This window comes from Arvicola amphibius, chromosome 8 (genome assembly GCF_903992535.2).
Source record: "Arvicola amphibius chromosome 8, mArvAmp1.2, whole genome shotgun sequence".
NCBI classification, from domain to species: Eukaryota; Metazoa; Chordata; class Mammalia; order Rodentia; family Cricetidae; genus Arvicola; species Arvicola amphibius.
In genome coordinates this window covers 94,910,490-94,937,961 of record NC_052054.1, presented here as the reverse complement: position 1 = coordinate 94,937,961, position 27,472 = coordinate 94,910,490, and the positions used below count along the sequence as shown (strand labels likewise).

Sequence of the window (27,472 nt, the reverse complement as noted above, 5' to 3'; positions counted from 1 at the left end):
TGACATCTTGCTTAAAAGAGGGTGAAGAAATAACTTAGGAACACTGAAAGTAAAAGATCAGTCCTGGTGTGTGTGTGTGTGTGTGTGTGTGTGTGTGTGTATGTGTGTGTGTGTAAGCTGAATCAGCTTCTTGCATCTTTTGATGACATTCAGTTTCCACAAAGAAGTTCTTATCTCTAGGTGAGAGTCTGGGATCAAAGACTTATTGTTTGGGAATTTGGGTTGAGAAACAGAGCTCAAACTGGCCTGGTCTACCTGATTTCTCACTGGCTCACCATGGCTGCCCGGAAATGCTGTGGGGGGACAGTCCATTGCAGTAGTTACCCTCCTGAGAGACAGATTTGCTTTCTGTGAATTCCCCTGTGGCTTAAGAGGCTCCCCCAGTTCTTTCTTTTCACCTTCTTTCTGGCCTCATTCTGAGGACTTCTTCCCCATCTTCAGTGACCAGCCCCCTTCCAGCATCCCTAATCCTGCCCAATAGAGCTCTAGAGAACTAAGCAGGGGACCCTTCTTGGAAGGACCAGCGGTTAGCTGGAGAAGCAGTGCTGCATGTGAGATGAGATAAAGGTTAGATGAAAGACGAGGTAGGACTCAAAGAAAAAAACAGAGAGGACTTCGAGGGAATAGACGCCATGAACACTCCAGTAGCTGCCGCACAAGGGGAGAGCCAAATACCATTTTCACGTCAAAGCCTTTCAATTGTGTGTGGGGTTAGTAATGCACATTGCTAAGCCTTTACTAGTACACAACATTTTCGGCTGTAAGTCATCCATCAGTTTCTTTCGCTCTGGGGTGACACCCAGAGGGGGCTCATCTGGTTGACCTGTGTGCTTAATTGTGGCACAGGTCCCTGAATGCCAAAACCGAATGATCTTCAGGAGTAGGAGGACATAGCAGAAAGGGACCCCCAGGTTTAGGTGGGGAGTCTGAAGAAGCACGCCTCTGGGTATTGAGCGGGAAGCCTGCGGCCCGAATTTGGGAATCTGGCTGCGGGAGGTGACTTCGAGTGAAATTATCCCTCTGCTAAGGGTTCGAATCCAGGCGTCCTGTCTCTGGGTGCGCACGGCCTAGCAGAGCCCCAGCCCGGAGGGCGCGGGGGAAGGAGGATCCCCCACTCACTCAGGAAACAGCCTTGGAACCCAAAGCCGGGCTAAGGGCGACTCGGACATCATCCTCCGCCTCTCTCCACTCAGCTGGAGCAGTCACTGAACCGGGCTGGCCTGAAAGGACCCAGGGCGCCGCGGTGTCCCAGAGACTTTCGGGCCAGGCCTTCTCCACGCTCCGGAGGGGTCCTTGGACGACTTGCAGCCCTCTGGTTCGCACGTGAGTCCGGACACCCGCCACACGCAACCTGGGAGCTGGCCGGCCAGCGCTGGGCTTGGAGGGAGGGCTGGAGGCGGAGCGGAGGCAGGGGCGCAGCCGGGAGCCGCCCCAGGGGGAGGGACCGGGAGGTCCGGGAACCCGGAGCGCGACCGGGGAGGAGGGAGCCAGGCAGCCTGGAGAGTCGCCGGGAGCCGCGTGCTCAACCTGTCCCCGCCCAGGGACCCGGAGCCTCCAACTAACTCCGCCCGCCGCCCGCGGGCTCGGGCTTCCGTCCCGGAGAGAGCCTGCGGCCGCGCAGGTTGGTGCGAGCCGTGCGGGGCGCGGAGGGGAGCGGGGCTGGCGCGGAGCGGGGCGCGGAAGTTGGGCAGAGGCCGGGCGGGGATCGGGCTGCTGGTCCCTCCGCTTCCTGGCGCGGGGACCTTAGTGGATTTCCTCCGGCGCGGCCGGGGTCAGGGCTTCTGGCGTCCCGAGCTTTCCTGGCATTCCCCAGTCCCGGGGTTGTCAGCGCCACCGCGTTCTCCTCTCCTGCTGTCCTCACCGTCGCCCCTAACTGCGCCCTCGCCTTTTGGGTCGCTTTTGTTCATTCGCCTTGGTTTGCTTTTGTCCCATTTTGAACAACTCTAAGTGACAGTGGGGAACCCCGCGGGATCCCGTACCGGTCCTTAGGACTTAGTTTGGGGGTTGTGGGGGCTGCCACGAAGGTTGAGAGCGACAAGGCAGTGGAATAGCGACTGGGGCGCTGAAGTCCTGGCAAGTACCGGGAAGCTTGGGAATTACCTGTCCTCTTCGCTGCGGTGCCTGCCCAGCTCTGCTCTCTCCCCGCCGATTTGCCAGCCTTAGAGTGTGTGATATGCCAAGGAAGGGTGCTTGCTCTGCTAGGCAGGATGGAAAGCACCCGCCAGCCACTTCCTATACTAATTCAGTCTGGTTGGGTCACCTCCTCTGTGTGGCCTTGGTACTCTCTCCCATCATACTCTGTTGTCCTAGACAAAATATATGCTGTTCTGCTTAGAGCCTGTTGGGACGATTTAGGGGTGTGATGTGGTAGTTTTGAGTCAAGGTCTCTTGTCTAATGAACCTCTGTGTCTTGAGGGTCGGAGTTCCCTGTTAAAGCTGAGATTCGGTGATAATTCTGAATGGTTTGGCCTGGGGCTTAAAAGAGATACAGGATGCATCTTCTGGAAGTGGTTAATGGTGTTCAGAGTTGAAACTGTCCTTTACTCAGCAAACCCTGTGTCCGAGCTGTGAATCTCTAGCCCCATGGTTATAGAAATTCGACTACCAAGAAGACACTATTGGCCTCAGCCTTTATACTTAACAACTTGGTTTGCTTCGGATATTTTGTTTTCTCTACAGTCTTGTTTCCATCCTGCAAGGAAATTTAAATTTAATTTTGGAAGAAAATCTTCATCTTTGTGAGCCACCAGGTGGCTACTGGGAATTGAACTCAGGGCCTAGAAGAGTTGCCAAGGCTCTTAACCGCCGAGCCATCATCTCTCCAGGCCCTGCAAATCTTCATCTTTGTAAAGTGAGTTCAGATACGTAGTACGTAGTATCTGAACTTGATCATCACAGGCACAAGAGTCATTGTTTAATGTCTTTCTACCTGCCTTAAGGGGAAAGAACTGAGAAAGTCAGACTTACACTTTGTATTAAATGGCAAATTCTGTCGTTCACATATTCCCAATTTAATAGACATTTTCACGAGTCCATGTCTTGTGCGGTGCAGTCTGCTGGGCGCTTTAAAGAGCAAGACATGGAATATATTTCTTGCCCTAAAGGGCTTTCTAAGCTAATTTAGTGACACCCATATCTTTATATGGACATCCAACATAGGCTACTAACTGTATGTGGCTGGTAGAATGCTGTCAAGAATGTACTACCCGAGGCCCTTTTTGATCATAATTTGGTTAGAATAAATACCAGGTTCTCTAAGGATGCACTTTGCTCATACTTCACCAAAATAGAGGCACATTTGGAAAATTAATTTTTTTTTTTTTAGAGCCAAAGTTTAGAAAAGCATTCTGTAAGACGGTGGTGCTCAACCTTCCAAATGCTGCGATCCCTTAATACATTTTCTCATACTGTGGTGGCCCCAACCATAAAATTATTTCGTTGCTACTTTATAACTGTAATTTTGCCACTGTTACATATTGTAATGTATAATGTAATCTGATGTGCAGGACGTCTAATATGCGACCCATGCGAAAGGGTCCTTTGTCCCCCAAATGGGTCATGATCCCCAAGTTGAGAGCCCCTGCTATAGGATGTATTATGTGGTAAGTAAATATTAAAAGACTGTCATGATTTCAACCAAAACATCAGATCGCTTTGGGTATCCACATCCATGTTTTTCTCATTCACTTGGGAAGAAAATTATAGTGTCTAAAAAATAACTAGAGAGTGCAGGATTTTTTGTTTTGTTTTTATGACCGTAATTTAAAATAACCGTATTATATTTATTTAATTGTGGGGAGGCACGGGGACATAGTTGGAAATCAGAGGACACACTGGGTTTCAGGGATCAAACTCAAGTGTCACACTTGACAGCAAGCACCTTTACCCACGCAGCCATCTTGTGCACCCACAGATGTACGGTTTTCAGCAGTGATGCTTGAACACTTTTAGCTACTTTCCTGTTGCTGTGATAAAGCACCATGATCAAAAAGCAACTTATCGAAGACAGGGTCCCATACCCTACACTTTCTGTAGCCTTTTTAATCAACACCATCCACCAGGGACCCAGTATTCAAATACTAAACTGTAGCACGACTAAGAAAAACCAAGAGACAGATATTGGGGTTCAACCTGAAGATCAGAAAAGCAAAGTAGCTAAGCCACTAGAGAGCTCTTACCTCAGTGAAAGCTTCAGACTGAAAAATAGCGACTTCCTGTCTCATCCGGCCTTATATTCCTCTCTAGTGCTTGGAATAAGGGTGTATACCACCACCACTGCCAGGCCTCTATGGTTGACTAGTGTGGTTGCTGGGATTAAAGGTGTGTGTCACCACTGCTTGGCCTGTTTGGCTAACAACTGTGGATGCTTTGCACTGACCTTTAGGCAAGCTTTATTTATTAAAATACAAATGAAATACCACTACACTAAACCTATTTACACTAAACATTTCTTATTCAGACCACCACAGATACATAAAAGTCGGATGAGCTCTGCAAATTTGACTTAAGTTAAATGAAACCCATTTCTTTGTATTTTAGCTAAAAAACAAAAACAAACAAAAACAACAACAAAACACCAAAACCAACCAAACCAAACACATAATAATAATAATAATAATAATAATAATAATAATAATAATAATAAATTTTACTCTGAATGCTTTTGAATTTTAAAAAAGGTTAAAATAGTCTCAGTGAGAATTATTTTAAAACCAATTCTTACTTATTAAGCTCGGAACATAGGATAAGTAATAATGTCTGTTTGTAAAGGATTAATCCAGGTTCAGGGTCTTCCCTTCCAACTAAGTTGTGTTTTGTGTGATGTAACGACAGGGATTATTTCCCTAGTTCTAATGAGAATATATCTACTTGTTGGGTGGAGTTTCTTATACTGAGTGCTTGTGGACCTTTCAGAATTGATTGAACCCACACCATGAAGCATGGCAGGTTGAAGGACAGCCCGAGGGATGTAGTGTTAACTTTGATGCCTCCCTTATAGCTCAGAATATTTGTTATCCTATCCATAAAATGAGATTAGAGATTCTTATCATTGCCTTGGTAATTGTGTGGCTTGATGAAATAGCCATGAACAACACACGTGAGAGCTTCTTGTTCTGTAGGAACTCCTTTAGGCTGGGAGAGCTAATTGTTAAAACTATGTAAAAATAGCTCAGACAGTCTATGAATAAAGTGTTCTTGGTGTTGTGTGCTATCAAGTCTACTTGGAGAAACTGTAGTCATTTTATTATCTCTCTCCTAGGTCTTTTGTTTTGTTTGTTTTTCTTGTTTATTTTTTTAAAATGGAGTTTGATGTACAGATCAGACTAACACCAAATTTATGGTCCTCCTAACTCAGGCTATTGAGTGCTGATTATAGACCTGTATCATGCCTAAAATCTAATTATTTCATATTGCTGAGATGAAGACCCGCAACTGATGCAAGCTTGGTGGCAGGAATAGAGTTATAATTCCAATAGGCAGGTATAGTTATATGGTTTATTTCTAAGCCTTGTGGTCTTACATTACCTAGGGCACAATAAATAATCTGATTATAAATAAGGTATGGTTAAAAGTTTTGGGCTAAACCGGGCAGCGGTGGCGCACGCCTTTAATCCCAGCACTCGGGAGGCAGAGGCAGGCAGATCTCTGTGAGTTCAAGACCAGCCTGGTCTACAAGAGCTAGTTCCAGGACAGGCTCCAAAGCTACAGAGAAACCCTGTCTCGAAAAACAAAATACAAAAAACAACAACAAAAAAAAAAGTTTTGGGCTTTGAGGTCTGGTGGTCTTGGGTTGCTCCCTGGGTATTTACCTGTCCTTTATTCTTGGAAAAATTATTTAAGTTTTCAAACCACTCAGTTTTATCATCAACAAAATGGGAGTAATGGAAGTACTTATGTAAATGAACTCTTGTAAAGATTAGATACACGAGCTACACTAACCAGGAGACTCTTTTGAGCATCATTGAATGTGGGGTGGGAGAGGGAATGACAATTCAAAGGGCCAAAATTAAAAATAATGCATGACGTACATGAGTATATACCCAGAATATTCTGAAGTAGATATTTCTCATCTAAATTGTCTTCAGCCGCTTATTCAACAAAGACTTCTCAATTTTCTACCACATGCTTGAATTTTACATAGACTGACATACGGTGTTATTCAAGAAAGGCATAGCTACTCTCCTCTAATTTAAATGTCAATTTTGTAAACAAATTCATAGAACTATGCCACTTGTTTCATGATGAGAGAAGTATAGAGAATCACAGAAAATGTGATGGGATAAAAGCATCCTCTATATTCTTTGGGTTGGTGGTAGGCGGTGGTCAGTGAATATGTCAGAGGAAGGGAGTTCCCTAAGATGTGCAGCATGAATGTTTGGAGAGTTGAAAGATGTTCCAGATCCCCAGGAACTTGAGAATGGAAGTCAAATGAATAGTGTAAACGAGGAAAGAAATGTGAGCAAGAAGGACAGGTGTGGGTGTCCGAGAAATGGTAAAGGGGAATCAGCCAAGTGTTCTCAGGTTGAGATAGAAGCCAGCATTTGTCACGTGTTGAGAATTTTAAGAGAGGGACTTAAAATTTACATTTATGAAATATCTCAGACTGTGAAATGCTCAAATATTTTTTAGAAAATACTATTGTGTAAAACAAGCTAAATAGATCAGTAAGTGTAATTCACCCCAAAGCCACTACATTATCTTTTACATAACTATAAAGGCGAAAGAAGTTTTGTGTGGCTTAACACACATACTTCAGAAGGACAGTCTGGGGACATGCCCACAGGTAGACACAAAGTGACAACACCCAGCACAGTGGAACTGGCTGAGGGCAGTTTTTGAATCTGAAAGCCAGTAGACGACAGTGAAGATCAAAATAGGATTGTCACAATTGAACTTGTGTTACCAGGTACATTCTGGGTCCCCTGTAGAGAACGCTGGGAAGGAGACAGTAGTGGAAGAAGGATAATCATTTTGAAAGCTTGGAGTACTAGCAAGAATTAATGGTGGTCACAAGCAAGTTACGGAAGATGGGGAGATGGTTGATTTCTGAGATATTTGTGTTAGTAACATGTTGAGAGGTAATTCTCCACCAGTCACCCAAATTTCTGCATATCTATAAAAAAGGGAAATATTATTTTCATTGTGTAGTCTCTTCTCAAGACCATTTATATCACGGATGACCTTCAAGTGTAGAGGTAGTATTTTTTCCTGTTAGAATAAAAAGAAATTAGATATAATGTTCAATATGCAAGATTCCAGTTTTATAGCCCAAAGTTCGCCTCCTCCATTATGAGTCAACGGGTATTCAGGTCCCACCTGTCTGCCATGTCTTAATGTGGGAATTGGGTTTCAGGGACCATTGCCACTCTTACTGTTACTCTCTCTATGAGTGGTGTCATCCTTTTTTCTTTGACCCAGGCATTTTTTTTCCTCATCTCCTGATGTCCATGAGATGCTAGCTTGATTATTATGGAGAGCCATCACTGATACTCTTTACATTAATAAAAAGTGGAATAAAGTTTTAAAATGTCTGCTCCCCAGTTGCACTACCCATGTTTCAGGTGTTTGATAGTCATGGATGGCCAGTCACTGCAGGGAATTACTAGTTTAAAACTTGAGATTGTTTCTGTGTTCATGGTAAGTAGGAGTTGATGATTTTGACAAAGTAAGTATGATGCTTGTTTTATGTTAGATTTGCACGAATTTCTCTATACAGATGGAATGTTTCAGTTTGATTATGATATACTTAGCTGGGAAGGAAAAATAAAAAAGTTATTTGCACTGTTGTCTTGAAGTCATGTGATAACAGAAATTCTGTAGGTTTCAGTTATGTGCCCAGGAGTCTGAACTTGTGCAAACTATCTTGAGTTTTTTCTTAGTGTGAAAAACCAAAAGCCACATTAGCCGTGTGCATCTGGAACATATCGGCTCGAGCAGCTACCAGGCCTAGACTGACATAAGGTTAAAGACAGCAACACGGTTTCCACATGGCTCCTGTCCAGAGAACTTAAGAGAACCAGTTCAGAACCAGGAGGAATTGAACCTGACTAATAACAATGTAATGCGTTAAAGTACAACTTCCAGTGACCCAGGAGAATCGAAGTCAGTGCCAAGTAGCCTCTTGGTCCCTTGTCAGTGAGGGGAAGCTCATTGTGAGCTGCATGCACCACACGGGGTTAGAATTAAAAGCGTAGAAGATGCCAGGCCCAGCAGACAGCAGTTGCAGTCAGAAAAGACAGTTTTGTTTTTCCTCTGTACTACTTTGAGAGTGGTCTTGCCTGCTTGTCCTCAGGGACACAGAGGGCAGCTAGAGAAACAGAAGCGAAGGGGTAGCCCTTGCCAGATGACATTTCTATAGTAAAAAATGTCTGATTACAAACCAAGCTGTTACAGGATCCATTTACCATTGCCAAAAGATGTCTTAGAAAGAATATTTGTAGACACTGGAGAGATGGCTCAGGGACTAAGAGCACATGTTGCTCTCGCAGAGGACCAGAGTCTGGTTACCAGAACCCTGTTAGGAAGCTCACAACTGCCTGTAATTCAAGCTCTGGAGAGATCCCAAGACCTATGGTCTACACCGGCGCCTGCACTCATCTGAACATCTACACACATACACATGATTAAAGAGATAATAAAATACATTAAACATTTGTAGGGCAATGACTTTTTACTTTCATAAAAACTAATTGAGAGTTCCAAGATTTTTGCATTTTAGAGTATTTAAATATTGATATTTTTTTTTTAAAGTACCTGTATCCACAACCCAGACTCCGCTAAAAATGCTACCCTTTGTAGTTTGGGAACTTTTAAACGCGGTAACTCAATATTGAATTACTATGATAACTGCAGGACTTAAAGAAAGCAGTTCTTGTAGGTTATACATGTATTTCTTATTTGCATTATCTGTTACAGCAAATGTCCTTGTCGTTGTAACTAATCCTCACATTTCGGGACTTTGGGGAAAGGCCCAGATACCTCTCTCTTAAGGCTTGCACCAGTGTGGTGTCCATTGCAGAAAGCGGATGCTTGTTATCGGTGGCATTTTCCTGTTCAGTGTTTAAATGTTGCTTTGCTAATTGTCTTTTATTTTAACTGTACATTCTAAAGCGTTATCTCTACGGGTTTCTGAGAATGGCCTGTGGTCCCTCCTGCAATCCTTCTTCTCTACCTGTTTACATCTGTTGAAAGCGCTCCTTCCATGGGCTTTCAGTTTCTTTCTGGTTCCAGTCTGCACAGTTCTTACCAATGCTGCTGTTTCTCTTTGCCTCCATTCCCTGCCTATAAACTGTATGGGATTGGGAATCATCATTCTTTTACCTTGGGAGACAATCCGCACCAGCTTCTGGCTTCCTTTAGTAGCCAGCGGTTTAGAAAACTGGTGGCAGTAAAACTGGAGGACATTGTTGAAATTGTAGGTGTGCCCATCCCTCAGAAACAAAGCCAGGCTTCTTGCTGCGTTCTGCATGAGGAGGTTCAATGGAAGGAAAGGAAACCAGATTGTTTCTCATGCTCGTCAATCTCCAGTCCTCCTTTAAAGACGTCCACAGTAAGGAAATAATAGCAAACTAATAAACCCTTTCCCTCCCACCAGAGAATTTAGAATTATATGGATTGTAATGTTTTGGAAGTAAAGCACTAACAACGGGGATTATAGAAGCAGGCCTTGTCCTTTAACCCAGGAGACCCAGGAGTGCTCAGAAGTCCTAGCGTGGACATCTTCTCCAGCTGCACTTGAGTAACTTTAATCAGGAGCAAAGTGGCTTCTTCCTGTTCTATGCCATTTTCTCCTGGCCCCTGCCTCACTCAGCTATTACTGGATGCCTAATCGACCAGAGGGAAATGTCTTTAAAACATTTTCCAGAGAGCGAAAGCCTTGTTTGGATATTTTTTTCTTCTTTCTTTTAGAACGGGAAATGCCAAGGAGAGAAAGTTGGGATGGGTTTTCGCAAAGGTAAATGTTTCCAGAACAAAATGATGATGAGTCAAGGCGCTGTTAATAGGATATGTAAATGTAACCTTTCACCTAGTTACTGTCGCTACCTAAGTCATAACTATGTGGTTTCAGTAAATTGTTTGAGCTGGCTCTTGTATAGTTCCTTAATGGAGCAGATTCTCTTGGCCCCATTGTTTTGCAGTCCGTCCTGAGAGCGGTCCCAAAGTGTGTACTGTCATGGGCTCCCCTTTGCTGCATCTGGTTTGATAGCAGCTCATCATCAGATTATAGATTTCCACTGATTGATTCGCCTTCAACTTCAGTATTTGTAGAATGTTTGTATATTAATGTGTCAGAGATTGACTGCTAGTTCTCTGGTTCCCAATAAACTGCCTAACACTTATTTAACAAATATTCAGTGCTAGCCATATGTAAGGCTATTCCTCTCTTTCTCCCTCCCTCTCTCCTTTCGTTACTGCGTATGTTCTCAGTGCTAAGGACAAAGTCCAGGATCTGTGCCTGCAGATCTTGTGCCTGCTAGACAAATGCTCAACCCCAACTTCTATTTCGAGCTTGACACAATATTCTTGACTTCAGAGATACGATAAGGGGAAAACATGAACTATACTATCATGGAGTAAAGGATTAAGGAAAAAGACAACCATTAATTACATGTACACATTATAACATTAAAAACTTACAAATACTTATATTAGAAGAGAGGGAGATGGATCTGAACAGCACAGTGATTCTGTGAGCTTGCATAACAGACATCTGAAGAAGGAATGCTTGACTAATGCTGATGATTGGGTGGGTACGTTTGCGGAAGGGTGGGAAGAATACAGAGGAAAGTGTTATTTGTTCGGAAGACCTCTTACAGAAAGTAGCAAGGTGAAGTGAAGTAATGGAAGCTAACCTTTGGTCATGGACTGGATGAATTTGGACTGCTCCTGGCTCAGTTCTTACAGAAAGTTCCTGGATGCGTTAAAATTTTAGCTGTTATCCTGACTACAATGGGGAAGGTTTAAGTAGCACTTAGCAACTTGATATGAGTAGTGGAGAAGATTACCTGTCTAAGGGAGTTACATTGGAACTTCCCCTTGAAGAGGTTGAGTAGCTGCTGAGTCCATGCAAGTAGAAGAGATGAGATGTACCTGTGATGAACTGGAGAGGTGGCTCACTGGTTAAGAGGACTGGCTTCTCTGCTAGACGGCCCAGGTTCAGGTGCCAGCATCCACATGGTGGATCACAACTATCTGTATGTAGTTCCAGATCCAGAAGATACCCTCTTCTGGCCTCCATGAGCTCTTTAGACATGGATTTCACAGACATATATGCAGGCAAAGCAGCAACACACATGAGAGAGAGAGAGAGAGAGAGAGAGAGAGAGAGAGAGAGAGAGAGAGAGAGAGAGAGAGAGAGAGAGAGACCTGTGATGTGTACCAGAAAACAGATAGTGAAGGTAGAAAATATTGTAGATTTGTCATCCACTGAATGTGAGGACAAGTTGAGACTTTTTCTTATCTATTTGACAGATATTTTATGAGTCTCTACATAGATTGATGTGCTAGTTTCTGTGAGTAAACTGTGATCACGATATCAGAGACCTCTGTACTCGTGAACTGGCATGTTATTAATAGTACTGACAGGTAGTTACTAGACATATAATTCTGGGAAGTAGCAAGTTCTAAAGACAAATAATACAGGTAAGACATAGAGAACGAGGATGGAGCCTCTTGTGTAGTGAAATCAGGAGAGATGTTGCTGAGTAAATAGGCCTCAGCGAACCAGGTGAGCCAGCCATGAAACGATCCACAAAGTCAAAGGAACAAATATGAGATCTTAAATGCAGGGAAAGAACTCTGACTCCAATCTGGCACCTCCGCCACCATGACACCTGCCAGAGAATGAAAGTGCAGGGTGGCCAGTAATGTGGGAGTGAGACAAGACAGGGCTCCAGGTCATCTTGCTACCCCACACTGAAAGCCTTGGGCCCTCTTTGATACTGAGCAGTGTGTCGGAGTCACATTCCACACCTGCCCTAATCTCCCATTGCTCTGCCACTCAGCTGGTGTTGGCACAGCCTCCTAGGAGAGCACCTTCAATCGCATCGCCCCCCCCCCCCCGCCCCCGGCTCAAGAACTGACAGCGACAGGCACTTGTCCTTCTGTCAGTGATGAATCTTATCAGGCCAACTGAAGGGCCTCAGCCTTCACTCAACCCTCTTCTCCTTTATTGTTTAGCGAAGGCCTTTCTCTGGGATTTCCGTAGGCCTTCGCCCGGTCTATTCCCTTTCTGGCCGCACACTGATTCATCATTTGCCTTCTTCCTAGGATCCTGTTTTCACTGCTTCTTTCCAGGTTTCTTCCTTTTATTTTGTATTTTGTTTTTTTGTTTGTTTGTTTGTTCGTTTGCTTTTTTTTTCTTTTCCAAGTTCTCCTGAGTCATTCCCTCTTACATGGCTCATTGAGTGCCTTAGCCTACATGGTCTGTGTGATTCCATTTTTGCCTATTTCTTGGAGTCCCTTGAATAGGCACTGCCTCTAACGAGCCACCATTGTTTCAAGTTAAGATATTGACGAGGAGTTTCTTGTTTTGTAGGAAAGCTTTGACATCACTTCTTGCTTAGCCTCATGTTTGTGGAGGGCGTACTCCTGACCTCTGACACGTGCTGCAGTAATCTGATGAAGATCAAGTAGGTGTGAAGGCAAACACCATTTAAAAATCACACAAAGGGAAAAATCAGCATGGGTAATAATCATAGGACTGTAATTATTATAGTATATACCATATAATAGATATGTACGTTATATATTATATTATAATGTGATTAAACATTAGCCAGAAATTGTTCAGAAACATATACACATCCTTTATAATTTGAATGAGTGTACAATCTTATAGTCTCACTGTGTACATATGTGTTTATGTTCCTTAATCTTTTGAGAGAATGAGTTTCAGGGTAAGTATGGAACTCAATTTGGTCTTGAAGATAAAGGAGTTTCAAGGCCTCTCTCTGATACATAGCTGAACAGAAGCAATAAAAGACTTCCTTTCCACCAAATATTTAGCACTCCGAAAATTGTCATTTGTCAGTGTGGTTCTTGGAACGCCAACGTGCGTGCGAGATAAAGGTGAGGGTTACCAAAAGCTCAGAGACTCAACTCTCAGATTCTGTTATGAATGGGAGATGATAATCCTCCTCGTCATCACAGTGCAGTTGCCAGGAGTAGGTAAAGATTGCCTGTAAAGCATGCTTTAAGGACATTCTTTTTCGTACTTCACATGAGGGTACTTCCCACCCCTGCTTGTGTTGCAGGACGCTGTGCCTTTGCCTGCAGTGCAGAGTCCTACTTCAGGGCTTCCAGGCTGCCAGGAGGCTTCCTGGTTCCCAGCCACCCTTAAGCTTTGACCAGCTCCATCTCTAACATATGTGTTTATTTCCTAAAACTATTGGGCCAGACATACCACAGTGGGTGGCTTAAACAACTGAAACTATTACCTCATAGTTCCAGAAGTTAGGAGTCTGCTGGGGTTTGTGCGTGTCCTCCAAAAGAATGCACTAGACAGCACTCTCTGCGTGACTGTGTTTGGTTGTGGAACCGGACGAGAGGTAGTCAAGTTGTACGAATGAAGCCCTCAGGACTGCGGTGCCAATTGCAGAGCGCTTCAGGCTGTGAGCTCAAGCTTGCTTTTTCTCAGGCCCTCTCTCACCCTTCCTTTCCATCGTGAGTTAATGAAGCAAGAAGACTTTGACGTTAGACTCCCCGAATGCAAGAGCTGTGAGAAACCGAGTTTCTTTCCTTTATGACTAGCACAGTTAGAGTATTCTGTTAGAGCAATAAGAGTTGTATGTTGGCTGGTTTGGGTCCTTCTGAGAGTGTCTGGGCATGCTCTGTCCCACACCCCTCCCTTGCCTTGTTGTTTGAGACGTTCTTTGGCTTGTCTATGTTCTCTTTTCTTCACATCGTCGTTGCTGGCATTCTTCTCTTACGTCTGCCCCTTTGTCCAGGGTTTCCCTTTGTATTGGACACTGGGCCACCCTAACGACCTTTTCTTTACTTGATCACCTGCACAGGCCCCCATTTCTAAGTGTCACTCATGAGTCCTGGCAGTTAAGTCTTGAACCTTGCTTTAGGGGTGAAAACTTAAAACCTACTAGTACAATGCAGTATACAGGCAAGAAGGTATAATCACAAACAGGGCAAGTTAATGTGCTACGAACGTGCCTCATAAAGTGAATGAAAGTGAATGAATTAGGCTCGCAGGCAATATGACATGGCACATGACACAGGGTAAAGCAAGTGAAATACTTTATAAAATTGAACGTGGAGTTCTGAATTTTTATTATTATTTTAGAGTTCTGAAAGTCCTATTAATTAATTTTACTGGGGTAGAAATTAAAGTAGCGGTCTAGCCAAGAACAAGAACAAAAGAGCCAATTAATTTTCTTTCTAATTATAATAGTACATTCAACTATTATACTGATGTCAGTGGCAAAATATGTGGTTCACATTTTTTTTTCTTATGTGGATTTTTTCTATATGCATAATCTTACTGTTTTAACTCCCTCCGTCCCCCCTGTTTCTGTCTTCTTTGCCTTTCTTTGCCTTTCCTGACTGGCTATCTCTGCTAAATACTCTGTAACGTGTATGGCCTTATCTTATGAGATATGCTTGACTTAGTTGATTTAAAAGCCTTTCCTCTTAGAGTTATATCTCATATATCTTATTGGTATTCTGGAATTTGTACATGTGTTTCTGTGTTTGTTTGTCTTGTGTGCGTGTGTGTGTGTGTGTGTGTGTGTGTGTGTGTGTTATTTTTCAGTAGTACAGCATGAGTTTGATACACCTTCATCTCTTGATGTTGGGGAATATGTAAGTTCTTCTATTGCTCGGATTTACCAAGCTTTGCCTTTTCCCTGGCAAGGTGAGCAGGTATTACTCCTCGTATGTCCTCCAGTCCTGCCATTAGGACAGTCTTTGTCTGACATGAAGCTGGCTTGCTGTTTCCTTGTGCACCTGACTGACCAGTTTTAAAGTTTAGCTATTTTCTGTTTTTAACAGAGTGACACGCAGATCACACTGAGAGGCATATTGTATAGGAACTCATTCAGATCGAGTGAATAGAAATTGGATACTTGACTTTTGCCTTAGAAAAGTGGCTGTTTTGTTATCAACCCAGAAGCTTTCATAGCCCAGCTCCTACATTCCAAATAGCTCTGTGCTATTTATAAGGAGGTTTTCGTTGCTTCTCTTTCATTAATTTGCTTCATTATTATAGCTGCATGGAGATTTTCACTACAGGAAAACAACCAGAAACTTTAATCCTGCTTATTATAAAATACAGTGCAAACAATGAATTTTAGCTTTCACTGCTATAGTACAAATACATTTCTTCTTTACTGTCTTCTTTGCTGTACCTCTTACTAGGAATCTGCCAAGCCAAGTAGAACACCATCTTTAGTTTTATTTTTAATTATCTGTGTGCATGTGTATATGTGTGTGTGTGTGAGAGAGAGTGTGTGTGTATGTGTGGGTGTTTGAGTGTTAATGTGTGGGTGTGAGAGTGTATGTATGTACTGTGTGTATGTGTGTGTGTGTGTGTGTGTGTGTGTGTGTGTGTGTGTGTATGAGTGTATGTTGCTTGTGGGGATGGTGCATGGGAATACAGATGCCCAAGTGGTGGAGAAAAGTCAGAAATCATAGCTGGAGTTACAGTTAGCTGCTAAATTTAGGTGTTCCCCAAGAACAGCGCATACTTCTAAACATGGAGCCATCTCTCCAGCTCCAGGACACAGCGTTTCTAAAACTACAAAGGGATGAAAGACATGCATAAAAATAATAATAAATCAAATGTTTTAATTTTTTCAGCCCATCGTTACTGTTCTTCCTCCGTTTTCAGGAAATTTGTCTTAAGTGTTTTTCCATCACAAGGTGAACGCTGTCAGGACAGTGCCTGAAGTGGTAGCACAGATCACAAAATGTGGTGAGAAGGTGCTTTGCCGTGGAGTCTGGGCCTGTGGTTGTGGGCAGTTCTGCATTTTAAAGGGATGCCTTGTTCCTGGAGCCCATGAAGACTATTTAAAAATGGTCTTTTTGTTTTGGAAATTGTGTCTTGTTTCTTTAAGTTCGAATGTTTGTGTGTATTTATTTGTTCTTCCTAGGAAATGAGGACCATGGCACACCTGGGATCTCCCTGGTTTTCAGTGTTGTCTGTACTATGTAGACATCTTTGGCATTCTGGGTACTTAGTCATTGAACTCTATAACTGTTGGAGAAGGGAGGCCACTTGGTGGTTCCTGGCCGCCCGGCTACCTTAGACCTGAAATAATCACATAGAAACTGCATTAAGTCACTGTTTGGTCCATTAGCTCTAGTTTCTTATTGGCTAATCTCTTACATATTAATTTAACCCATTTCTGTTAATCTGTATATCTCCACATGACAGTGATTTACCAGCTAAAGTTCCCAGCATCTGTCTGCACAGCTCCAAGGCCTCTCTCTAACTCCACACTTCTTTCTCCCAGCATACAGCCTAGCTTTCCCCACCTAGTTCTGTTCTTCCCTGCCATAGGCTCAAAGCAGTTCTTTATTCATTAACCAATAAAAGTAACACACAGACAGAAGGGCCTCCCACACCATTTCCCCTTTTCTGTTTAAATAAAAAGGAAGGCTTTAACATAGTAAAATTATATATAACAAAAGAGTTATCAAGCAAGAATTACAGTTACAATATTTTTATTTACTTTATCTTTTATCATAACTAAGGAAAATTATAACTATAAATAGCTATCTATACTTTAACTCCATTAAAAACTCCAGAAAGATTAATATTACCTAAGTAAACAGAAAGTGCATTGTAAGCAACTTCCAAAACTCTAGAATTGACAGAGACATCTGACTGCCTGGATAGTCACCCAAAGTTTTTTTGTACCGTTGGGGCATTCATCTTCAGCCTACAGGCCCATAGTATCCAGCAGACTTTTTCATGAAGCAAGAAATTTCAAAGACAGTTCCACGTATACTAGCAGTTTGTCCATCACATTTTTTGTGTGTCCTCAGAATATCTAGCAGACTCTTTTATGAAGCAGGAACCCTGAAGGATTTCTCACTTTAAGGCAAGTTTAGCAGTTATTTTTCTGCAGGTCCTGCATGCCCAGTTTATCAAACAGTCTAGGCAAGAGCAGTTTCTTGCCAAATGGTCAACCAATTCTGTAAGGAGCCTCTTCAATGCCCATCATCCTCTTGAAGTAGCTTGGTGCTGCCAGGAGCAGATGTGTCTCACTGTCATGAAAAGTCTTAAGTTCTTAAACATTTTAAATATCATATTCTGGAGTTTCTGAAAGATTTGAAGAATATCTATCTAACTGAAATATACCTCTTAACATCGAGAAAATCTAACTCACATGCCTACAAGCTTGACTATTTTAGGTGATTATCAATTAAGCTATATTTTTTAATTATACATTACATTTTTAAATTAGCTACACAAACATGGTACCTTAATCAAGAGCATAAATATACATATAATAGAATTGACCTTAAATTTGTATCAACAAACTAAGATCCATACCAATGCAAATTATTCATATCTATATCATATCCCCCTTTAAATGCAAACAAACATTTATAGACAATAAATTCTGGAAGAAGAAAGCTCAGTCTGCAGTCATGACCCAGATACAGAGAAAGCAAGATGTGACTGTCTCGCTGAGTAAGGTACAGAGCCACGTGGCTAACATAGACAAGAATAATGGGCTGATATAAGTTACAAGAGTTAATAAGAAGTCTGAGATACTAGGCCAATCAGTTCTATAATTAATGTAGACCTCTGTGTGTTTCTTTGGGACTTAATGACTGCAGGAACTAGGCAGGACAAAAACCTCTGTCAACACATAGCCACCGGAATCACTTGCCTTAATTGATAAGCTTTCTTCGTTTCCCAGACATAAATATAGAAATATATATTTTTGGAGAATACAAGTGCTTTTTTGTGATGGTTAAGGGTATGGGCTCTATAGTCAGGCTGGCTGGGTTGAAACTCAAGCTTCAACATTTACCAGCAGTGTGACTTAGAGAAGCTCTGTAGGACCCTCACGCCCCAGTCTCATTATCTCTGAGGCTGATTACTAATATTTAGCAACAGCAGGAGACACTATTCTAAGCATGTCACATATCTCGAGCACTTTTTAATTAATTCTCGCAGCTACCCTGTGAAGTCGATGTCATTGTTTCCATTTACACAGAATGAGAATGAAGTGTGTGAGGCTAAGATAATTTACCCAAGTTCCTATAGATACCCAGAGCAAGGGCCAGGATTTGAAGTCACAGTTTTGGCTTGGGGGCCTGTGTCACCCTGGCCAACTTGTCAAGTGGGAACAAATGAGGCCCTTAGTGGTTGAACTAAAAAAAGGCACCAGGCATGTGTAAGCATTCCAGCCACTAAAGACAGCAAGGACTGAGATGACTTTCTCCATGATGCTGCAGACGATTCTGTCTATGATTCTTGTCATGGTGATGATCATTATTGCCATTAATTTTAATAAATTCCTAAGCTCTTTTTTTGAGACAAGGTTTCTCTGTGTAGCCTTGGCTGTCCTGGAATGCCACCTGCCTCAGCCTCCTAAATTCTGGGGCTAAAGGCATATGCTACCACACCCTGAATATTCCTGAGCATTCATAATAGTTTATAATGTTTTCAATGTTATTGTCTGTGAAAATTGCTTTGACAGTGTCTCTCTAGATTTTTTTTTTTTTTGTTTAAAGGCAGTAACACTGGCATTTTTATCTCAAAGGGCTTGTATTTGCTTTAAACCTGTTCTTTTAGCATTCTAAGTCATACGTGTTTTGGCGTAGTGGAGTCATTTGAAGGTTACACTGCGTTGGGGAAAAAAAAACCACAAAGATTTGGTTAAACCTATTGAGGGTTATAAAACCCTGCTGGGCCTTTCAGATTCTTTCCATAGACATTGAGAGAGGCCCTGTGACACTTTACAGTTTTTATTTTCTGTAAAGTGTAATACTTAATTCCAAGGGCAGCGGTTAGGTGATAGCTCCTAAAAACATTTTCATTTCTAAAAAATCGTAATTCTTTTCAATCATTTTGGTTGCTTTAAAAAACTGAAAACAACCCCATTTGCTAGTAGGAATGAAATTGAAATCCTTTGTCGTTAGTGCTGAATTCTTAGCTGACAGCACACCCCAAGTTCCAGAAAAGGAGAACACAGTACTCCCTCAGCACCGCTCTCCTAGGGTTTAAGCTTGATGTTGCTGGCTTCTTCCTCTAAGCACTTGGTCTGCATGCTGGTTAGGTGACTGAGTCTAACATTTTCTGCTGGCTCACAAAGGAAGGAAAGATGGGGGAGGAACCTCCAGACTCCTGAGAAGAGGAAATTACTGTTTGCAATGCTGCCTGGAGTTTTGAAATACTTCAAACCAAAGTTACTCTGGGTGCCCCACATTTTGTGAAGGAGAAGCCTACTGCCAACTGGAAAACAACATCCTGGAAGTTTCTAGTCCCCGTGGCTTTGAGGCTCCTTCAGAAGGCTGTGGTATACTAAAAGGGTGAGATGATGTTTAAGGACTTTAAACATTGTTATTTATTTTATGTGTGCGCATGTGTGTCTGAGGATGTGTACGTGGACCACATGCATTCAGGTGTCTCATGGTAACCAGCGTACAGTGTTGGATATCCTGAAACAGAAGTTATAGGTGTTTGTGAGTCACTTGATGTCGGTACTGGGAACTAAATCCAGGTCCTCTATAGGAGCATCCAATCTTCTTAATCCCTGATCCACCGTCTCTGCAGCCCATGCAAGTCTAGAATTTAATGAAGAAATACTCATTGGTTTTCATCAACAATCATAGTAATCACTCCTGTTTATTAGAGGAGTTTCCTGTGGCATTAGATAAAGGGGAAGGTGTGGTTGTCCCTCTTATCTGCTCTTGATCTTGGGAATACATGGAACTTCTCTGAGGTTTTTTATTTTTAAGACAATATTGTTTCATGGACTTCATATAGTTAGATAATTATAATTATTCCTTGAGGCGATGCATGTAAAATATAAAATGCCTGGCAGGCTGTTAGGTGCTCTGAGCACATTAGAGGTCCTAGGGTACCCCAAAGTGTGTCATTTAACCTGCGCTGTAAACCATGGGCCCTGTCCTGTGGAAGAGGAAGACAATGAGACTCACAACAGCTAATGACTTCACTTTGATTGTGATACTATCTCTCTTGTTCTCTTGGAGCCAATGCTTCCCTGCTTCTGCTTTCCAAAGCACGGTAGCATGGGACCACCACTAGATTTTCCTCAGAATTATATGCTGTGTTGATTATATAAATCAGAAGATGCCCAAGTGGTCATCAAACCCCTGAAATAGATAGAACTCTTTCAAAGGAAAATATCCCTGCCTCAAGTTTGACTGAATTGCCTTTGTCAGAACATGTCTTGAATATGCTCAAACTCGAAGTAAACACCTTAGTTTACAGCACTTACATAGTTAGAGAGTGAAGCACACTTGCAAGTTAAATGTCAGCAGCACCATAGAACAAAATGTGAGCAATTATGCTAATTTATGGGATGGATGGTGCTTTGCTGAGAGTTTTGGGTTCATCGCTACTAGGAACAGACTGAATTGAATCTGCTTTTTGATTTCACAAATAGACAGACCATAAACTGTAAATCGGCAGCATTTACAGTTTCATTTGGTTCAGCCTTAAAGATGTCTTCTTAGATAATTGTTTTATACCTTGGTAGCTATGGTTTCAAGGAGCTGACATTTCTGAATGGCAGGATGTCAGGATTCCAGTTTTGATGGGCTTTGATTGATAAATCTGGCCAACTGTCCTACTCCCAGGGAGTGAGGACATTAAATCTATGTTTAACTCCTGGCTCTATACTTAGGGCCTGGGAACTGATGCCCTGGCTTCAGATTGCTGCAGCATTTCTATACATAGTTTTTTTTTTTCTTTACTGTGTTTTGATCCTGGGTTTTATGAATTGAACATAGGGTCTTTCAGGGCTCACCCTCTGACCTTCTCAGCCTTAATGATAATGCTTTCAAAATAAAAATTTATATAAATTTCCATTTCTTTGATTTCTCTACCTTTCCATTTCTTTGTGGTAAACTGAATTGTTGGGTCATTACGTATATACAGTTTTTATTTTATATTGTGTTTGATTGCCATTTATTGTGACAGTACAGAAGAGTACCCAGTTTGCCATATTTCCTATAGGGAGGCAGTGTCCCTCCTGTCCACAAGCTAAATAGGCTTTATATGCTGATATTGTCTCTGTTGTAACTACTGGCCTCTGTCACAAAAGCTGGCAGTAACTGTACATTGACAATACTTCACAGGCATTGAAATTTTAAGAATTAAAAGATATAGTTATCATGTCTCACAAAATAGTATGACCTTAGTGGTTTATTCTGTTGTTTGTTTTGTTTTTTAACAATGTGAAAAGCCTCTGCAGCTTGAGCCAGGCAGTGGGATGTTTGACTATTTGTATGGGCGGACGAGGCCCGCCCTGGATGGCATGTGATGCTGTCAATGGCTCTCTCCATTGCACGTTGTTTATGGAGGCTGACTTTCATCTGTGGGAGCAGGATAACGGCAGCACCGCTGAAGGGAAGTTGACCTTGGGATGGACATTTTCGTGCCTCACTTTCCTCTTCTTGGAAAATAAGGGAAGGTGTTTCTTTGTGTCTCTGACAGGTATAGGCAGACAGTTAAGCCGGACGTCGGAAGGTGAAGGCAATGTATGGATAGAATGTGTTACTATTAATACTTCTATTAATAGTATTACTTTAATACTTCTTTAATTAGCTATTAATACTTCTTTAGTTACCGCTGAGATTTAGCAGGTTTGGGGGGTACTTATTGCATAGTTCAACTTTTTTGTTTCTTCTTTTGCACATTCATATCATACACAAGACATACATATCATTAAGGTTATCAACCAGGTATCACACACAAGACATGTTCTACACATTATTATGGTTATCGGCACATTGCCAGGTATCATACACAAGACATATTTTACACATTATTAAGGTTTTTGGCCCATTGCCAGGTACCTTGACACTTACTTTTATCTGCATGCCTTTTAGTTTTGTTATATGGTGGATTTTTCCATAGATATAATTTTCATGTTTTATGTTCAGTCACTGAAGGTAATCATTTAGAAGTTTCAGTTATTGAAGATAAATTTATACATTTACCTTCCCTTATTTTTTATAAAAATATCTTTGGGGTTTGGGGCAATAGTAAAAGTACTTGGGCTGCAGATGTGGAGACTTAGGTTCAAATAACCAGTACAGACTTAAAAATCTAGGCATGCCAACCATATGTGCCTGTTGCCCTAGCCTTGGGGTTTGAAGCCAGACAGATCCCAGCCAATGTAGTGAGCTTCCAGTCCAGCGACAGACCCTGTCTCAAGGCTATGTGGTAAAGAGCAATGGAGAAAGACACCTTGCCTCCTCTCAGGCTTCCATATGTGTTCATACAATTGCATACTTGTGCACACTCACAAGCATGCACCATATGAATAAATAATACTACACTCCACCCTAGAAACACAAATACTGTCTTCCCATGATAGTGTTTGTCTATGTGTTTGCTGTTATTGTTTGATAATGTCACATTTCACTGAATTTTATGTATGTCATGATATACTTATTATTCAATAGATTTTACAAACACATTCAATGTCATTAATGGAGTAATAATCTCTTCCCATTAGAAATACTATTTTTGTAGGTATCCCCATCATGATCTTACCTGAGCTAATAGAAGCCTTCCAACTCTGGCCTGACAGTAAGGGAACCAGTATAGAACTAAACTAGGCCCTCTGAATGTGGGTGAGAATTGTATGGCTAGACTGTGGGGCCACTGGCAGTGAGACCAGGATTTATCTTTACTGCATGTACCGGCTTTTTTGGAACCTATTCTCTTCTCTTTGGAGGGCTACCTTGCTCAGCCTAGATTAATGGGAAGGACCTTGGTTTTGCCTCAAAGCAATGTGCAAGCTACACTTTGTTGACTGGGAAGCCTTACCCTCTCTGAGGAGTGGATGGGGGTGGGATGGGAAGTGGAGGGGGGAACATGGAGGAAGCAGGAGAAGGAGAGGGAGTAGGAAATGGATTTGGCATGTAAAATGAGAAAAGATAGTGTTTTAAAATAAATTGAAATAATACTATTTTGGACTGTATCTAGATAATTTATTTCTCTTGAACGGGGCCCGAAAATGTCTTCAAACAGTGTTGTCAAGCAGACACCATCCTTGGTTTACGATTTTGTGTTTTGTATGACTGGAGGAACATGCTACTTTATAGATGTCTGTCTATCTTCAGCGCTAAACATTTTGGTGACAAGAACTCCTAACCATTTCGTGTCACATTACTCATTATTCACATGGCCATGCAGCATCCCAGGAACTTCCTGGGAGCGACCACCCAACCAGGGAACGCCTTTCGTGGTGTTGTATTTGTCCATTCGTAGATCACACTAACATTCCGTTGTTTGTGTAGTCCATGCTTTCTTATTAAGATTAATAAGTAATTGTAGACTTACTTTAGAGAGTGTTCTGGTTTCTTCTTAAATTCTGAGAAAGAATTTCTAATCTGCTCTTGTAGAAATCTTGAATAAGTATATTTGGGGAAGAGAGCATTTTTACTGTGGCTACTTTGTTTTGTATGGGGCATCTTTTACTTGAAATGGACCTTTTACAGAATTGTCATGCATCAATAAAAATTAGTCACATAAAGTGTGGAAGTGGCAATCTGTAATCTAGAGGAAAGGTGAGGTTTTTTTTTTTTTCTTTTATTAATTGTGAACTTACCCAGTCATGGTATCATTGTGATCTACCTAGCTGCCTTATAAAAACTGTAAACAGTTGCCTCTAATTTGTGATTTCTTTACCTCAGTATTTTTAGCTGTCTCACTCCCTTCCTGCTCCCTGTCTGTTCACTGACTGGAAGCTTCCTCATATAACTCGCTCCCTTCCTGTTTGCTGTGTGTCCCCTGAATGGGGGCTTCCTTGGGAGCTGGGAATGGTACAAGTATAGCAGGTGCTGGGTAAATATCAAATGAATTAATAAAACTCAGGACAGTGAAACATCGTTATGAAAGTAGATGTGTGTGTGTGTGTGTGTGTGTGTGTGTGTGTGTGTGTGAGGGGGTGTACAGTTGATTAAAAGATTGACACTACTAGCAAATTTAAAAATTAACCAAAATCATGACTTTTGTCCCAGAAGGAGTCTGGGAATAAAATACACTTTAACACTACAGCCCCTCAACTGAGAGGATACTGATTAATGTTTGAGTACACAGGGAACCCACATATCATCATGCCTTCTGTGAGCCCGCTTTATTATGTCATGGTGTTCTCCCCTCTCTCCCAAAATAGAAAGCTTATTGGCTTAAACCCCTTTTCAATTACCCTGAAAGACAGAGGTCATTGAAGTTACTGGTTTTCATTATTATAGGTGGAAAAAAATAAGGAGAATCGTCATTCTCCTAGATTAGGGATTAGCATGGGATGGCTCTCTTTATTTTTCTTCTGTAATGGTGTCAACGAACGGTTGCTTGCCAAATTTCTGTCTGCCTTGACAGCAACAGTCATGTCTCCTTCAGGCAGAACTCTGTCCCTGTGACTTCACACTGAAATAGCACTGTGTGATCTTGGGGCTAAGCAGGTTGGATTTCCAGTGAGCACTTCTTGGGATACGCCCTCCCCCACAGCAGATAGGAAAAGTTCCGTGTAGCAAACCTGCATCACTGAAAATTCAAACCGAGACCTAGGAGAATTGCCTGCTCCCTCTCACCCCCACCCGCCACCCACGAGCCTTTTTTCTAAGCCTTGGTTTATGACCTTTTAATACTTGTACATTGCTCTTTGGCAGTCTCCTTGGTTTTGCCCTGTGCTTGTGTTTATATTTGTTTTGTCTCCTTCCTAGGTAGTAACATTGTTAAAGGCAGACAGATTGTCTTCTACTTTATAATTCCCTGGAGCGTTCTATACAGTATTTCGAAAGAGAAACACTCAATTAATGTTTGCCTAACAAGTAAACAGGAGGGAAAATGAAGGTTTCAGGAAGGAGATTGTAATATTACCAAAAATCACATTAAGGAGTCCGAGTAATCAGAGCTGACATTTGGTCTCCCTGGCACTTAGAATGAAATGAAAACTGGACCCCATATGAATGACTAAATTGAGGCCTGGGACTGTCCGTCAAATGGTTTTTATTGTTTTCCTTCTGAAGTCTGGTCTGTGGCATTTTGTTCCAAAGAAAACTCTAGACCTACGGTGATTTAATCTTGCCAAGTTAGACCTCTGCAGTGACTCACTCCCATTTCCATTTAGCTTGTTTTTGCCTGGAAGAGGATTGCAGAGACAAACAAGCCCAATTCACAGCTTAGTTTTCTGGTGGGCTGGTGGTGATGATTTTCCTCACTGTCCTTGCCATGGCTCCAATGGCAATTACCTATATGCGGATGCTGTGGCTTCAGTGGTGATATCCTATATGTAGATGCCGTGGCTCCAATGGTGATATCCTATATGTAGATGTCATGGCTCCAGTGGTGATATCCTATATGTAGATGTCATGACTCCAATGGTGATATCTTATATGTAGATGCCGTGGCTCCAGTGGTGATATCCTATATGTAGATGTCATGGCTCCAGTGGTGATATCTTATATGTAGATACCATGGCTCCAATGGTGATATCCTATATATAGATGCCATGGCTCCAATGGTGATATCCTATATGCAGATGCCGTGTCTCCAGTGGTGATATCCTATATGTAGATGTCATGACTCCAATGGTGATATCTTATATATAGATGCTGTGGCTCCAATGGTGATATCCTATATATAGATGCCGTGTCTCCAATGGTGATAGCCTATATGCAGATGCCGTGTCTCCAATGGTGATAGCCTATATGCAGATGCCATGACTCCAATGGTGATATCCTATATGCAGATACTATGCAGATCAAGTTCCTGTTTGAGGTAGCGCTTTGTATGAATTTGAATCAGGTAGTCTCTTGTACTCAGAGATCTAGTGATTGCACAGATATAAGAAAGAATGACCTCTTGTGGTGACACCCAGACTTCACAACAGAAGTCCTCCTGGGCTCTTTGGTTTTGCAGAGGCTTTCCACAGAGTGAAGGGACTGAGGGAGGTAACCTGTTTAGCAAAGACTGTCAGTTCTAGTGGAACAAATAAGTTCCTCATCTAAAGTAGTGATTATTTTATTTTTATTTTATGTGCATGAGTGTTTTGCCTGCATGCATGTGAAGGCATTCTGCGCATGTCTAGTTGCTTTGGAAGTCAGACAAAAGTAATGGGTTCCCTGGAACTGGAGTTGCAGAAAGTTATAAGCTGGGGGTGCTGGGAACTGAGCCTGGATCCTCTGTACAAGCAGCCAGTGTGCTTTAAGGCTGCGCTCTCTCCCTAGCCCTTGTGCCTCATTTTAAAACTAGCATATGTGTTAGAGTGTCTTTTGGCCACTAAGAAATGCAACCCATATATAATGTAGCCTACTGACCCATGAAATTTCAAAACATACAATACCCAAACACAAAAGAGTAATACAGGCAGTTTATAAGGAAGCAATAAAACCTTCAGCATGTAAACGCTTGGTCATGAGTACACTGAAGGAAGATAGAGCGACATCCTTCAGAGCATATGCTCCTAGAAAAGGTAACAGTGGGTGTAACGGCTACACATGACGCTTGGTGTTCTTTGGTGGTCATGGGAATACCCCGAACTATTGTTATTGGTTATAAGGCATTTCCGACATGAATAACTCTTGGAAAAATTCCAAACTGAGCAAAATTTTCATTTTTAAATCTAGGATTTTGGATGTAGAGTTGGGTTTTAGGTTCAGAGGTGGGTGAAGAAAGAGTTTCACCACATATGTGGTGAGTGGATCGTGGCCAAGGTGAGCAGGATATGCTCTGAGGCTTTCTTAAGGCGGTCCTTGGGATTGAGGCTCTGGACAGCAGCCTTCTTCCCATAGAGCTCTAGATTTTTGAATCACCCACTAGGAGGTGGTGCTGCTCCTCCCCGTGAGCACATACCTCCCTGAAACATAGTATCAGCAGCTAAGGTATTGTGAATCCCCGGTGTTTGTCCCTGGTCCCTGAGTCATTCCCAGTAGATGCCAGTGTGCTTCCTCAACTGAGATAAAAAATGGGTTGGGCACTCTGCCGTGTCTCAGAGCAGCAGGGGAGTTCTAGGTTTAGACGCACTACACTGAGGTCTCCTGAAAGCTGTCGTTAAAATGATAGGACTTTTCTTAATATGGGCAACAGCTCTGCATTCCATGCAAATAAACATTGATATTTCCCTGCCGGTTCGCCTAGTAAAGAGAGCTTTTAATAATTCCTCATTTGGTGCACTGAGATGGCCCTATTTATGGCTTACCAGGTAGGAAGTATGCAGAGTCTGGGGTGATGTGTTCTATAACGCAGAGGATCAAGAACTAGAATGTCAAGAGAGATTGCCACAGGAAAGGCCTTTGG

General features: G+C 42.1%; 1 protein-coding gene across 10 annotated transcripts in view; it reads left to right on the top strand.

The window, feature by feature from the left end:
* Positions 1 to 1,471: 1,471 nt before the first annotated feature.
* Pam (peptidylglycine alpha-amidating monooxygenase) overlaps positions 1,472 to 27,472 on the top strand; it is a 289,362-nt gene continuing 263,361 nt past the window's right edge. For 3 of the 10 annotated variants that reach the window (XM_042055494.1, XM_042055493.1, XM_042055491.1), the window contains exon 1: positions 1,476 to 1,621. The gene's annotated coding sequence lies outside the window, so the exon portion shown is untranslated. Of the gene's footprint in view, positions 1,622 to 27,472 lie in introns of all 10 variants that reach the window. The other 7 variants (XM_042055489.1, XM_038338643.2, XM_042055490.1 and 4 more) reach the window with 5 other exon arrangements.